Source organism: Lissotriton vulgaris, chromosome 10, assembly GCF_964263255.1.
Source record: "Lissotriton vulgaris chromosome 10, aLisVul1.2, whole genome shotgun sequence".
NCBI classification, from domain to species: Eukaryota; Metazoa; Chordata; class Amphibia; order Caudata; family Salamandridae; genus Lissotriton; species Lissotriton vulgaris.
Window position 1 is genome coordinate 1142464417 of NC_141698.1, and position 16338 is coordinate 1142480754.

General features: G+C 49.3%; 1 long non-coding RNA gene across 2 annotated transcripts in view; it reads left to right on the forward strand.

Moving 5' to 3' along the window:
* The first annotated feature begins 3202 nt into the window (after positions 1-3202).
* The window catches only part of LOC147689482 (uncharacterized), a 62725-nt gene continuing 49589 nt past the window's right edge, over positions 3203-16338 (forward strand). Inside the window, exon 1 of one of the 2 annotated variants that reach the window (XR_015300619.1) lies at positions 3203-3239. This is a non-coding gene — a long non-coding RNA (uncharacterized LOC147689482). Of the gene's footprint in view, positions 3251-16338 lie in introns of both variants that reach the window. The other variant, XR_015300620.1, reaches the window with a different exon arrangement.

Sequence of the window (16338 nt, forward strand, 5' to 3'; positions counted from 1 at the left end):
CTTACTGGCCTCAGTAGAAGGGCTCACCTGAGCTCCTTTCCAACCTCGACAGAAGGGCTCACCTGAGCTCCTTACGGGCCTTGACAGAAGGGCTCACCTAGACTCCTTATGGGCCTCGACAGAAGGGCTCAGCTGAGCTCCGTACGAGCCTCGATTGAAGGGCTCACCTGAGCTCCTTACTGGCCTCGATTGAAGGGCTCACCTGAGTGCCTTACGGGCCTCAAAAGAAGGGCTCACCTGAGCTCCTTACAGACCTCGATAGAATGGCTCCCCTGAGCGCAATTACGGGCCTCGAGAGAAGAGCTCATCTGAGCGCCATATGGGCCTCCGTAGAAGGGCTCACCTGAGCTCCTCACGGGGCTCAACAGGAGGGCTCACCTGAGCTCCTTAAGGGCCTCGACAGGCTCACCTGAGCTCCTTACGGGCCTCGATGATAGGACTCAACTGAGCTCCTTACGGGCCTCGATAGAAGGGCTCACATGAGCTCCTTACTGGCCTCTATTGAAGGGCTCACCTGAGCTCCTTGCTGGCCTTGACAGAAGGGCTGACCTGAGCTCCTTACGGGCTTCGATAGAAGGGCTCACCTGAGCTCCTTAAGGGCCTTGATAGAAGGGCTCACCTTAGCGCACTTACCAGCCTTGACAGAAGGGCTCACCTGAGCTACCTATGGGCCTCGATACCTTACGGGCTCCGTAGAAGGGCTCACCTGAGCTCCTTTTGGGCTCCGTGGAAGGGCTCACCTGAGCTCCTTATGGGCCTCAATGGAAGGGCTCACCTGAGCTCCTTACGTGCCTCAATGGAAGGGCTCACCTGAGCTCCTTACTGGCTTGATAGAAGAGCTCATCTGAGCTCCTTACGTGCCTCGATAGAAGGGCTCACCTGAGCTCCTTACGGGCTTCGATAGAAGGGCTCACCTGATTTCCTTATGGGCCTCGATAGAAGGGCTCACCTGAGCTCCTTACGGGCCTCAACAGAAGGGCTCACGTGAGCTCCTTACGGGCCTCAACAGAAGGGCTCACCTGAGCTCCTTACAGGCCTCGATTGAAGGGCTCACCTGAGCTCCTTACGGGCCTCAACAGAAGGGCTCACCTGAGCTCCTTACGGGCCTCAACAGAAGGGCTCACCTGAGCTTCTTACAGGCCTCGATTGAAGGGCTCCCCTGAGCTCTTTACAGGCCTCGATTGAAAGGCTCACCTGAGCTCCTTACGGGCCTCAACAGAAGGGCTCACATGAGCGCCTTACGGGCCTCAACAGAAGGGCTCACATGAGCGCCTTACGGGCCTCAACAGAAGGGCTCACTTGAGCTCCTTACAGGCCTCGATTGAAGGGCTCACCTGAGCTCCTTACTGACCTCGATTGAAAGGCTCACCTGAGCTCCTTACGGGCCTCAACAGAAGGGCTCACCTGAGCTCCCTACGGGCCTCGATAGAAGGGCTCACCTGAGCTCCTTATGGGCCTCGATTGAAGGGGTCACCTGAGCTCCTTACGGGCCTCGACAGAAGCGAGGGCCCTGAAAACTTGACTGGAAGGGAAGAGTTGAACATAGAGCACAAGAAGTCATTTTGGAGTCAAGGGAATAAAAACATTTAAAGCTCAAACTGATAGGTTTTAATTTTTTCATGAAAGCTAAAAAGGAAAGTCAGTGTGATTCTGACTAGAGAGGTGCTCTGCGCAGCAGCCCCCGCCTCTGAGGAGGCGTGTGCTGCGCCTTCCTGATGCATTTCATGGAGCAGATTTACAAGAAGGTGTGCAGCGCAGCACCATAAGCTCTTTAGCTGCGCCGTGCTGCTGCACTTTCAAAGCACAGGGATATGACATATTTACAAGGATATGTCGCACTCCTGTGCTCCCCCCTGCGCAGGTGTACAAACCGCTGTCATGCGCCGGCGCAGGCACCCTTGCACCAAGGTTTAAGGATGCCTGTGTCATGGGGGAGATTGTTTATATGCAGGAAAGGGCACCTTCCTGCAGAAAAACAATCACTACAGGACTTTTCCTCTTTCAATGCCTGCTGTAGAATGCAGCACACTTTGAAAGAGGAAAGAATGAGCCTCCCTCCACCACCCATTGCATACTGATGCATTTCCAGATTTACAATTTCTGGTAAATCTGGAGATGTGTCTGGTTCCTTGGGTGTTGCGTGGAGACACCCACAGCAACACCCATTAAACGCCACTTTGACGCAAAGTGCTGCGCATGAAGGGGCCGTATTTACAAGGAAAGTAAAAGTCACGCAGGGTGGCTTTTCCTGTTCTTGTAAATATTCGGTCATGCAGGGTGGCTTTTCCTGTGCTTGCAAATATAGGGCAGAGAAATGCGCTGCCAGGGCGTCAGACAAAGTGACGCTCCGATGGCGCAGGGGGCTTGTAAATCTGCCCCTTGTGTTTTCGTTTACCTGGCCTTGCTATACTCCAGTAGCAGGGCGAGCGGGATGGACACACAGATCATCTTCCAATTCTTGCTGGTAATCTTCATTACTCCAAGTCCTCGCCCTCCTTAACCCAGTGAGTCATCCTCATCCTCACCTCCCCTTCTCGAGCCGCCCTGGGCACTCGCCGGAGACCCACGTGCTGGGGTTCTTGTGCGGCCCAGTCAGGCACTGCTCGCAGGGGGTTGAGTAGGACAGTAAAGAGTCTGTTTTTAACATAGAAAGAGTAGAAAGACCTTTCCTATAGATACTTATAGGACAGCAGTTCTCCCAGGCTGTGGGATCGATGGTAGCAATGACTGGGCTGGGGAAGGCCAGCCCCAGTGTCTGACCCTTTACTAGGACCTGCTCTTTCCAAGGTCCTTGTTCAGTTGTTTACTTGCTACAAGGCACGCGTTTTCCTTGCAGGGTTTGCATAGTTTCAATGCACAGAAACTCTTTGACACCCATGGGCAGCTGCTCTGTTTGCATCTGACTTTGCATAAAGTGAGGTGATTCTAAAGCGGTCACCCTACATAACACGTCAGCGTTTTCCTTTAGAGTGGAATCTGTCAATCTGTTGAGCACATCAGGAAACTCGACTCTTAAGACAAAGACCAGAAGGTTTGCATTTCCTGGATCAGTTCCTGAACCGGTATTTGGGACTTGAGTGTGCATGCTGCCGTGGACCTCTGGGATTGGATCTTCCAGATGACAGCTCTGGCCAATCCCCTCTTCCACACCGTGCCACAGCCCACCCTGGCACAGAAGAGGGGGTATATAGGGAGCTGTCAGTGTTGGCACCTCACAGGCAGAGCAGAGCCGAGCCGAGGTGAGTGCAGGGTGAGTGCAGGGTGAGTGCCAGGTGAGTGTCGAGGGGGTGTGGGGGGTTAGTGCAGGGTGTGTGCAGGGTGTGTGCAGGGTGTGTGCAGGGTGAGTGCAGAGTGAGTGCAGGGTGTGTGCAGGGTGTGTGCAGGGTGTGTGCAGGGTGTGTGCAGGGTGAGTGCAGAGTGAGTGCAGGGTGTGTGCAGGGTGAGTGCAGAGTGTGTGCAGGGTGAGTGCAGGGTGTGTGCAGGGTGTGTGCAGGGTCATGTCATGGTAAAAGTTCTTATATAGCGCAGCTTATCACCGTAAGGTCTCATCTTTTCCAGATGGGAAAAGTGGCAATATCAAGATGTTACTTAGGAAAGAGCCAGGTTTTCAGGGCTTTACGGAATTGCTGGTGCTCTCCAATGGAAAGAAGATGAGAGGGCAGTTTATTCCAAAGTGTTGGTGCAAGGTAGGAAAAGGAGCGCTGCCCATACCTAGAGGTGCGCGCGGTGGGTTGTGTCAGTAAAGACTTATTGCTGGACCTTAGGGACCTCTTAGGACATACCAATTTAGTTTTTTTTTGTAAATATCGAGGTCCTTTAGTGTACAGTGAGTTGTGAGTTAAACACAAGATCTTAAATTGGCTTCTCGGCCGAATGGGGAGCCAGTGCAATTTTTTCTAACACGGCGATGAAGCGGTTCTAGGCGGCAGGTCCAGCACTAGTCTGACCGCGGCATTCTGCAGAGTTTCCAGTTTTGCCAGCAAGTCCTCATTCAAGCCGTAGTACATGGCATTGCCATAATCTAGAAGTATGCTTTATTCGAGGTTTCACTCATAAAAGCAGGTACATTTAACAATTTTAAAAATACAATTAGATTTACAGTTAGTTATAGTAAGAACTAAAGCAATTATTGACTTGGGTTACAATTCCAATTTTAGGAATTTAAAGCAGTGCAAAATAAGCAATTTGTTAAAAATAATACAAAAATTAAAATTTGCCTAGTTAAAACAATTTTATAGGTAAAATCATAGGCATAAAATGCAGACAAGTTAGTTGGACAGAGAATAGTCAGATGACTAGCAGTCTCTGTCTGATCGACCATGCCCATCCAAGATACTTGGCAGTAGCTATTAATAGCCATGTCAGACTGTTAGTGCGTATAATACGCAAGGGAACAGTGCTGCTGGTGGTTCCCAAGTTCTTACACATCGGTGTTAACCAAGTACGCCGTGGATCAGAGTAGACTGTGCAAGAAAATAAAAAATTACCAATTGTTTCTTTGGCAGTACCACAAGCAGGACAACTGTCGCTCGCTCCACCGTCCCATTTTGCTGTCAAAGCTCTGAGGGGAAGTGCACCTGCTCTTAATTGGAAAAGGAGCTTTCTATCACCGGGCCTTGTTATGATGTTCCATTAGGGTTCCAGGCAGGGATAAAGTTTAGCTTCTAGGAATGTTCCAGCCATAGATCCTGTACTCGAGCTACCTCAGCCCCAAGAGGCTACCTTCTCCCAGTAAATTTCTTTTAAGACTCTTTTAGTCGGAAAAGGCGATCCCGCTGGATCTACCCAAAGTGAACTCATACCAAGCTCATTCAAAATTGCACTGAGTGATTTGAGCCACTCGATTTTGTGAAACACATCTGCCTTAATAATGTCTAGGAACCCCTCGGCGTAATGGGAAAGCTCCGGAGTCGTCCAGAGCCTTTGCCAATACAGAATCGGTCAAAGCCTGACCAAGTCTGTAACCGCTTTTCTGCCCAGATCATACCTCAGGGGCAGCAAGGGAGTACTTTTAGGTACACCAGTTATTGCCCGGAAAAACTTATTTTCTGAGGATTGAAGTGCAGCCACCTTCTCAAACCCCCATAGCTCAGCACCATAAAGTGCGGAGCAAAGAGCCTTTGCTTCATATACCTGGAGAGCTAGCTTTACAGGTTTAGTCAGGGATTTTCTATGATCTGAGCTAATAGCACCTGACAGTTGTCTGTGTCTGGCAAGATCTATATGCTGGCTCCACCTGTTCCTACTCGATATGTGAATCCCCAAATATGTGAAAGCATTCACCATCTCCAGAGGGCGGCCATTCATAACGATTTTAGATTTGAAGCTACAGTGGGGGTTAAAAACCATAAGTTTTGTTTTGGCCACATTGACCTCTAGGCCATGTGCCCCACAGAATAGATCAAAGATGGACAAAGCACTCTGGAGACCGCTCGGAGTCTTTGATAGGATGAGCGTGTCGTCTGCGAACATTAAAATAGGCATTTATATGCCGGATAGTGAGGGAGCATCCACCTTCGCAGACAACATACGAGCTACAACGCCATTAATGAATAGTGTAAAGAGGGTGGGTGCCATTGAGCAACCTTGCCGGACGCCCCGCTCAACCGGGAAGTCCGCAGTCACCTTACCATGTCCCCCCCACTGAATCCTGCCAAAGTTTGTTTCGTGGAGTCTTATTATCAGTGACAATAATTCTGTAGGAACACCCATAATCTTCAGGACTGACCACAGCTTGGACCGTGGCACTAGGTCGAAGGCAGCCCGTGAGTCAACAAAGGCTGCGTATAGACTGCCCCCGCCCAGTACCGCGGTCCTCCATTGCAACAAGGTAAAGCGGAAAACCTGGTCCACCGTGCTTGTGGACCTACGGAATCCAGCTTGGAAAGGTGACAGAGCGTTGTTCTCCTCTGCCCAGTCAAGCAGCCTGTTCACAATCACACGCCCACTACCTTTTGGATGGTATCAATAAGGCTTATCGGCCTGTAATTGCCAGGCTGTGATCGGTCACCCTTCTTAAAGACTGGTATTATAACCGCACCCTGCCAGGATGTCGGTACCTCAGCACCCTGGGCAATAGCGGTAATAAGAAGGTAGATGTACTTACACCAGCGTTCCTTATCGTTAATAAAGACGTCCGCTGGTACTCCATCTAGTCTGGGAGCATGCCCACTGGACACAAAGCTCAAGGCCGCCATGATCTCTTTTGGGCTAAAGGATTTACCTTTAAAGTGGGATGAACTTATACCCACCAATGTAGGGACCTGTTTAGGAGCAGCATACTGTGCCTTAAAGTATTTTACCCACTCCTCTTCCGGAACATTGTTACCTGGGGGATCGGGTTGCCCCTCACTACCCCACTTAACAATGCCCCAGAATAACCTAGAATCGTTCTATCGCAGGCTACTTTTAACTCAGACCAATGATGCTCGTCCCAGGCTTTCTTTGCCTTCGCTATACTAGCCTTATATTCCTTTCTAGCAAATCGAATAGCAATGGGATGTCTCCCTTTTATGGCAGCACCTAGGGCCAGGCGTGCATCCCCGCAGTGGGCATTAAACCATTTTGCATGTTTGGGGGCTCTCGCTCTAGTGATTTTTACGGGCTTCAGAAAGTGGTTTTTGATCATACAAAAGAGAGTATCGTGGATTTCATCCACAGTACTCGACCCAGAACTAGAGGAGTTAATGAGTTCTAGAGCTAGTATTGCATTATCTGTCTCACAGTTAATATTGGCAATAGCCTGCTGGTTGGTCGCTACATTTACCCACCTAAGCCTGCGCATGTCATTTGTAGGGACAATTAAGGGAGGAATAAGGACATTAGAGCCTATGGGCCCGTTGGAGGGAGTCCACCATTTATGCTCTGTACACAGAGGGTTGTGGTCGCTCTCACTCCTCCACACAACCTCCATGTCACAGACCAGCGGCCATAATTTCAGGCTACATAATACATAGTCAATTTTGCTTTTATGGCGCCCGTTGTCAAATGTACTAGCCCCATTTTTGTCACTTAAAGTCCTCCCATTTAACGCTCTTAATCCTTTTTCATAGCATAAGGCATTCATACTAATGACATCCTCGGTCCAGCGTACAACTGATTTCAGCTCTAATTTGGGGACACCCCATTGCATATCCTCTTAGTCCCCTAGAAAATCGTCATCTATGGCTAAGGGTTCAAATGTTCGGTTAAAATCACCTGCAATGACAATGTTATTATCTTGTGAATGAGTATCAAGGAGGGAACCCAAGGCCGCTAAAACCTCTGACCTCCCACCCTTTTTGCTCCTTACATAAACATTGTAGATGTCAAGCGACCCCAGAGTGGCAGAGTTCATTCTGATTAGTTGTATGTCTCTGTGGGAGGTGTCTATTGCCTTGACAGCTAGTTTTAAAGTCTGACGGACCCAAATGGTTAAACCACCCATAGGTCTCCCCTTTGGACCCTTTAGTGCTGGCACAGAGTAATTCAGGTATCCCTGTGCAAAGGATGGATCGCATAACCATGTCTCCTGGAATATACATAAATCATAAGAATTAACAAAGAAAAGCCAGTCGCCAGAGTCCAGTTTGGAACCCAACCCAGCAATGTTCCATGAGAGTAGTTTTCCCACATTGTCCACAATGCCAACCGGGGGCTTCAGTACAGGGTTTACATGGTTCACCAAAGACAAATCTTGTTCCGTTTCCTTTAGCAGACCTTGATGTTGATTAGAAGCAGTGTCAACCCTACTCCCAGGATCTGGCTCAAGGTTAGGGCTTACTAAGGAGGTAACATCACACACTTCAGGACTAGGTGAGCCATTTCTTACCAGTCTGTGCATACCCTCCCTATCATTGCTTGCCATCCAATTCTCACTACCTTCTGTCTGTAAGACCAATGATTGTCAGCCAATATTATCTAGCCCAGAGTTAAACCTACTGCCTAGTCTTACAGGAAGTGCAGGGGTGGACACCAAGGTGTGGGGGCATGTTTTCCTTAGCTGGATCTGAGAAGGAGATGGGGCACTGCATCTAAACTCCAGTGCGAAAAGGTTTTCTGCAAGGAATGGGGATTTCAGAGTTAGCTCTATAGAGTCACCTACAAGTTTTGGGGAGCTCAATCTCTTCGCCTCTACAATATCCTCCCTAATCACCGAACGGCATCCTCTAACATGGCGCAGCCAATGAATGGCTTTGTTGGTTAGAGAATCCGGGGGCTCGCTATTGCCAGGCTTACCCTTCGTAAGTTTCGGAACATTGGTCATATATATTTTATTCTTAGAGGAGTGTACTTTATTATAGAGGCTACTTGGTTTAGGACCCAAGTTATTTGGCCCTAAGGTTGGTGGATCCTCAGAGACTTTAGCCGAGTATAAATGGGGACCAGCTGGCCCATTAATAGTTTGTCTTGTTGTTTGGCCACACCCCTCTCCTCTAAGGCCTTAGGGAGGCTGGCCTGTATTCCTCAATTTCGGGGCTAGGCACCCGGTGTTTAATCCAGCTATATTCCCCTGTCTCTGGGTACTAGATTGGTTCGGGGTTTTAACTAGGGGTACTTTACTAACGACGTCAGTACGTGTTTAAGATGAATTACGTACCGGCGTAGCCACTTTACTTGTTGGTTTTGGTACACCTTCGCGTTTTTCAGTGATCATAGAGGTTAAATTTATGATCAATGACCTCAAGGCCCCTATTTCATCCCTTAGTAAGATAACTAGATTGGACAAAGTACCAACGTCCATAGGCAGCATCTTATCCCTGCTACTATTGTTACTAAAGTGAGAAGGAGGCTCGTCATGGACCTCAGCCAAAACTGCAAACCTGTTTCCCAGAAGTACCTGCGGGGCTGAGGCCAATGGCTCAATCTCACTCTCGGAATCAGGGGGAGTAGTCCTGCCTACTGTGCTAACAGATTCACTTGGTACAATTAAACAATCCTCAGTAGGATTTGCCATACTTTCCTTAGATTTACGTATCCGTTTTGCCTTGAACATAGCTGGTATTTTAGGATGATCATTTGGAGCATTGGATAGATTCAAAGTGTCCCCACCATTATCAGTCGCAAAGGTCTCTATCTGATCAACAATGAGAATTTCTCTACACTCATTCACAAGGGAGTCAATACGATCCATAACGTCACTATCTGCTGCTTGGCATGCCTTTTTAGATACTCTCTTCGCCTTGCGAAGCTTTGATGTATTGCCTGCTCCGTTCCCCCCCTCCATCGCTTTTCGTTTCCCCATGTAGCTAGGGTATACGGGGATTTCGTCTTTTCAAAGAATACATTGTATTGCCCCTAAGGCAGAACAGTCACAGTTAGTTAATAAGTTCCTCTTACAGCTTTTGCTGGTATCGGTGATCCTTTTTTGGGGGGGGGATGTTAGAGATGTGGCCCGTCCCATCCCAGGCCGACCCTGGACGGCCACAGATGGCCTGCCCTTTGCCAGGGCTTAGCCCCGGGGGCTCCCGCGACGCTGGAGCGGCGTCCTTTTAGCGCGCCTCTTGGCGCGAGTCGGTCAGCTGGACGCGGCTCCCGCCGCTGGGGCATCTGGGGGTTGTGGTTTCTCCCCGGTCGCCTTCCTCCACACTGCGGCCGCTAAGGCTGGATTCTGCGGCGGCGGGAGGGAGGCAGAGGGTGCTGGTATTGGCGGCGTTCTGCTGGGCTGTGCAGTGGGGCAGCAGACGGTCAGTAGCCCGCACAAGAATGGACCCCCCGCTCCACCGGGGCGGCGTCCTTTTAGCGCGCCTCTTGGCGCGAGTTGGTCAGCTGGACGCGGCTCCCGCCGCTGGGGCGCCTATGGGTTGTGGTTTCTCCCCGGTCGGCCCCCTCCACACTGCGGCCGCTAAGGCTGGAACCTGCAGCGGCGGGAGGGAGGCAGAGGGTGCTGGTGTTGGCGGCGTTCTGCTGGGCTGTGCAGTGGGGCAGCAAATGGTCAGTAGCCCGCACAAGAATGGACCCCCCGCTCCACCGGGGCGGCGTCCTTTTAGCGCGCCTCTTGGCGTGAGTTGTTCAGCTGGACGCGGGTCCCGCCGCTGGGGAGTCTGGGGGTTGTGGTTTCTCCCCGGTCGCCTCCCTGCACACTACAGCCGCTAAGGCTGGATTCTGCTTCGATAGGAAGCCATCTGAAGATCTTTCTAAGGCTATGCATTATGCCGTAGCAGGTACCCGTCACCCTGGCTACATGATTTTTCATTGACAGGGTGCTGTCTATTACAATCCACAAGTTGCGGACTGCCAGCTTGGGGGCTGGGCATACTCCCAATTCAGTAGGCCACCACTCCTGGGTCCAACACCTCTCTGCCTTCCCGAACAAGATAATTTCCGTCTTGCCCGCATTCAATTGAGGTTTTTTCACCCTCATCCAGCTGCTGATCTCGACCATACAGTTTTTAAAGCGTGCACAGGTCTCAGTGGGATCTACACAGTACGTGATCAGCAGCTGGATGTCATCGGCATATGACACAGTTTCAAAACCATGAGAATGAATGATTTTAGCCAAGGGTGTCAAGTACAGGTTGAAAAGCAGTGGGCTCAGAATCGACCCTTGGGGTACACCCACAGTAACAGGACGGCTGCTAGAGACCAGGGTGTCAACTCGAACGGTGGTGAGGCGGCCTGTAAGATAGTCCTCAATCCAGCCCAGGGCCCCCCCTCTGACACCTATCTCCCACAGACGATGTTTCAAAATACAGTGGGAGATGGTGTCAAATGCCGCAGAGAGGTCCAGGAGGATGAGAATCGCAGAATCGCCCCTATCCACCGCGAGTCTGATGTTATCCACCATCTCCACCACAGCGTCTCTGTACTGCGGGCGGCCTGAAAGCCGGACTGAGAAGGGTCAAGAGATCCACGTGCTTCTATGAAGGTCATCAGCCGGTTGTTAACAAGAAGTTCCAACACTTTCCCAAAGAAAGGTAGCAACAATATTGGCCGGTAATGGGATGACAGAGTCGGATCGTCAGAAGGTTTCTTCAAAATTGGCTTCACTTGAGCATGCTTCCATTTAGAGGGAACAAGAGCTTGTTCAAGCGAAGCATTGAATATGGCCGTGAGGGGGTCGGCTAATAGGGGCATAATTTTAGTGTATTGGCGTGGAGGAAATGGGTCCAAAGGGGATCCTGCTTTTATTCTGCTTAGGCCTTCCAGGGTCTCCTTGACAGTGATCGGGACGAATTCCGTCAAATAGGAGGCTTGGCTACGGACCCCCCCTAGTGACAGCATCACCAGACCACTATCAGGAAGGGGCTGATCCTGATCTGTAGTGGGGAAGGCTGAGTATATTAATTTAATTTTGCTCTCAAAAAATGAAGCCATTGATTCAACCCATTTTTGAGAGGGACTAAACAGAGACGGTTCGGCAAGGGGGGACGTGAATTCCTTCAATATCTTATATAGTTCCTTACTGGAGCTTGTGGAAGTATTTATACGCTGAGTCAAGTATGCCTTCTTTGCCATTTTGATATTTTTCACATAACTTGAGTGTAATAGTTTATACTTGGCTCTATCCTCCTCCGTTTTAGTTTTCCGCCATATTCGCTCTGCTACTCTACTAGCTAGTTTGTCTTTCTTTAGATCAGTTGTAAACCAAGGGGAGGCCGCCGACTTAGATTTAACAATGGTTTCCGGGATGACTCGATCTAAGGTTTGTAGAATAGAGGACTCGTTTAAAGTGGGCCAGAAATGCTTCCGGTGTAGGTTTACGCCATGGGCGGATGCGTACTCTTTTGCCACTCATGAGATTGGTCGATGTTTTATTGGGGAGACTGAACTTTAAAAGATAATGATCTGTTCAGATCATGGGAAGAGGATCTTCCATCCTAAGTTTGGAGGAGCTGGTAAAAATTAAATCAAGGGTGTGGCCCGCACAATGAGTGGGGTCCATGACTCTTTAGGTAAGACCGAGGCTTTCCATAGTTCTGATTAAGAGACCTGTCTCAGGATCTGAGGAAAGCTCCGCATGATAGTTAAAATTACCAAGTAGGATGAAATTCTCAGTTGCCAAGGCATGGGCGACTATTGTTTCTAAAAGTTGGTTAACAAAACCTGTTGAAATGCCCGGAGGCCTATCCACTAGTGCGCCTCGCCAACTGTCCGTTCGGGAAAGCTGAATATTGACTATCATGACTTTAAGCGTGAGGCTGGACAGGGATTCCAGTAGCTTGATCTCAATGGGTGTTCTAGCTGCAATCGCCAGACCGTCCCCCTCTCCTCCCCTCCCTGTCCACCCTGGTTACAAGATATTCCGGGGGGAAGGCGGCCACTATGTCAGGTGACGCCTGATTATGCAGCCACGTTTCTGTGAAGAAGCAGATATCCGGTTTGTCTGCTTCAAGTAAGCTCCATACCTCCGTGGCATGCTTAGGTATTGAATGTGCATTCAGGTACAGTACAGAAGTAGTCGCATCTTCTGTTGGGCTCTTCCTGACCGGTATTGTTAGCGTGTTAGTTAGCGGGTGGCTTTTGCTCTGCGCTTTGTTATGGCTGAGGGGAAATTACTAAATGTCGTGATCTGGGGTGTCCCTGAGGAAAGTGTTAGTGACTGAGTCCGCTGAGAGGTTGATTGCAACTCTGCTGTCCAACCTGGATTCAAGAGTTTCAATTCCCCGCTGGTATAGGTTAGCATTGTTACACAGCTTACCTCGGTGTCCGCACTAAGGTCGAGAAAGGAAACGGGCAGGGGTCCGGGCAACAGGCGACAGTCTGGCGCGGACAGGCGCAGACGGGCTTGCCTTTGGCGCACCGCTGGCGTGCCGCTACGCGCGTCTCCGCGTCACGAGTCTTTAAATGTGGAGGGGGGCGTGTCCGTGGTATGACGCTCGCCAATCAGGGCGTTGATAGGCTACTCGAGTATTCCTTGTCCCTCCGCTCAAACAGCCCACGCCGCGGCGGAACGGGGACTGGAATGGCTAATAGCAAATGTTAACAGAATAAGCAGGTAACACACAACAAAGTCAAAATGCTAAAAATACAGGGAAAGTGGTTTTAAAAGAACAGCCTCTAAATCAGGCGCTCATCAAATCTGGCTCGTGGTTATCACTGCTGACCCCAGATGCTAGCGCAATAGCGCGAAACCAGACAAACAAATTCCAGTCCTTAGCTGCGCGCGTCCGCGCCACGAGAGTCTTTAAATGTGGAGGGGGGGCGTGTCCGTGGTATGACGCTTGCCAATCAGGGCGTCGATAGGCTACTCCAGTATTCCTTGTCCCTCCGCTCAAACGGCACACGCCGCGGCGGAACGGGTACTGGAATGGCTAATAGCAAATGTTAACAGAATAAGCAGGGAACACACAACAAAGTCAAAATGCTAAAAATACAGGCAAAGTGGTTTTAAAAGAACAGCCTCTAAATCAGGGGTTCATCAAATCTGGCTCGTGGTTATCACTGCTGACCCCAGACGCTAGCGCAACAGCGCGAAACCAGACAAACAAATGCCAGTCCTTAGCTGAGGGTGAGGGCAGGGTTAGTGCAGGGAGAGTGCAGGGTTAGTGCAGGGTGAGTGCAGGGTGTGTGCAGGGTGAGTGCAGGGTAAGTACCAGGTGAGTGTTGAGGGGGTGTGGGGGAGACCAGACACGCTAAGGTCAAAGGACTCTTTTAGCGCTAAGGCGCAGAGGAGAACATGTGACAAGGGTGTTGCCTATCATAGGACTCATTGTTTCCGTCTCTGCAGTCAGGTCCAGGTCGCCCCTTGTCTCACTGTGTGACCTTGGTACCCCAGGTCCCACATTTTAGGGGTGCCTGGCACCAGACGTCATATATCATGGTAATAAACAAAGGAGGCCAGGAGTCCTGGGGTTTAAAACCTAAGCTCCTCGGGTGAGGGCAGCTGATAATTCTGTAGAGCTGACTGATTTCTTTTCAAGCTTCCAAAGTTGCCAGGACTCAAGATGGCTGAAGGTGAGGCTGATGCTCTCACTTCCGGCGCTGCTGCATAGGTCTTAAAAGGACACGCTTACTGATGATGGCGTCTTTCTCTGGGCCATTTGCAATATATTTAGGGCCAAATCAATGCCCTGGAATTGAGAGTTAATTCAGAGGACGTGGAGTGGAATACCCCAGGGTAATTTTATTTGGAGATGTCTCTCATTTTACACCAGGCTCCGTCACTTCTCAGTCAGTAGCAGAGAGGGTCCTTCCCATTCTAAGCAGAGGTAGATATTTCAGTTTTTACACCCTGTTCTGTGCCTGATCTCGGACACAGGGGATTGATCCTTCTCACTGTGCGCATAGGTAGAGCCTGCTCTTTCATACCCACCTCTGTGTCTCATCTCAGACACAGGGGATTGATCCTTCTCACTGTAAGAATAGGTAGAACCTGCTGTTCATAGTGGTGCAAGGGTTCCTTCCCTGAAGGTGAATTAATTAGGTATGTTTTTTTTGACAGAATGGTAAAGGAATGGGGAATGGCAGGTAAATCACAAGGGACTTCGATCAGTATTTCCTGGTATTTCCTTGGACAGTGTGGCGCAGAGTGGCCAGGTGGTTCATGAGAGCACGCTCTGCTTGTATGTCAAGTCTGTAGGAGAAAATGTTTACCCCATCACTGTGTTCCACGGGATATTATCGTTCAAACCAGTCTTGTGGGTGGAAAGTCTGTACACCCACCTCTGTTCCTTCTCAAACAGGCGTTGACTAAGATTGGCTCCTGGTTTGATCTGCTCGATAATTGTCCACTGTAAATCGTCAGGTGTATGCCCAACAGACAAATAATGTTCAGTGAGCTTTGTGTTGTTTTTTTTGCACCTAATAGTGCTCCTGTGCTCTCCAATGCGTAGTTTGACTTTTCTGCTAGTCATTCCTACATAGTGTAGGTTACATGGACATGTTAATCTGTAGATGACGTTCTCGCTGTTACAGTTAGTTTGCCTGCTAATTGTCCAGGTCTTGTTGGGTTCCAACTGTAGTGTCTTGGTGTTGTTGGTGAATGGGCAGATGCTGCAGCTTCCACATTTATAGTGGCCTGTCATTTTCGGTAAACCCCATAAGTTGGTTATTGTTTCTCTCTCTGGCGTCTCTTTCTTTGGTCTGGTGTTGACTATTGCATCTTTGATGCTCCGTGCCTTCCTGTACGAGAACAGGGGTTTCTCCCATCTCAAGTTACCTGTATTAAGTATGTTCCAGTGTTTCCCTATTATTCTGGTTACTTCATTGGAAATGGTGTTATATGTGGTAACACAGGTCAGGGGGGTTTCATCCATTGATTTTTGTTACGTTCTCCAGTAAAGCCGCTCTCGGCTGGTTTCGTGCTCGTTTTTTACTTTTGTGCAGGATCTTTTCAGGATATCCCCGGTTCCGCAATTTCTGGGTGAGGTCGTGGGCTTGCTTCTTATAGTCGTCAAGTTTGCTGCAATTTCTGCGAATCCGCAGAAATTGGCCGTAGGGCAGGTTTTCACGCAAAGGTCTCGGGTGAAAACTTTCAAACCGTAGTAGGTTGTTTTTAGCAGTAGGTTTGTAATGAGTAACCGTTGTCAACTTTACGTTCTCTTTTGTTATCGTCAGATCTAGGAAGACCAACGTATTCAAATCCTTCTCATACGTGAACTTCAGATGGTCGTCACATGTATTAATCCAGTTGAAGAAGGATACTAAGGTTTCTTCTGTACCCTTCCATATGGTCAACACATCGTCGATGTACCTTCTCCATAATAAAATGTTGGAACTATAGGGGCTGGTATTGCTGAGGATGTACTTCTCCTCAAAATCATGGACATAGAGGCCCGTCACACTCGGCGCAAATGTGCTGCCCATCGAAGTACCCCCAGTCTGCAAGAATCACTTGTCCTCATACTCAAAATAGTTTCTTTTAAGGGCCAATCTGGCACACTCCAGAATAAATTGTCTCGGGGTTCTCGATGTCCACTCCTCCTTTTCTAGAGCCTTCCTAAGTACCTCCAGTGTGGCATCCTGGGGGATACTGGTGTAAAGGCTCTCGATGTCGAAACTCACCAGGATAGTGTCATTATCCACAGTGAGTTGATCCAGAAGTTGCAATAAGCTTTTGGTGTCCTGTAGGTACGTGCTGGTTTTCTGTACCAAAGTCTTAAAGAACACATCACAGAAACGTGACAATGGTTCCAAGAAGGAACCCAGACCGGAAACAGTAGGTCTACCGGGAGGGGGCGTTTTGTTTTTGTGTATTTTCGGGAGTGTATAAAAATAGGGTATCCTCCCCTCACTCTTACATAAGAAATCCGCCTCCTGTTTTGATATGTATCCCTCTGCTTCACCGTACTCCACAAGTGATTTTATCTCACTTTTCAGATCTTCCGTTGGGTCCACCAGTAGTCTCCGGTAGTTGTTGTGGTCTGCCAGTAGTCTGAGACATTCATTCTAATAAGCTGCTCTATCTTGCACGACAAT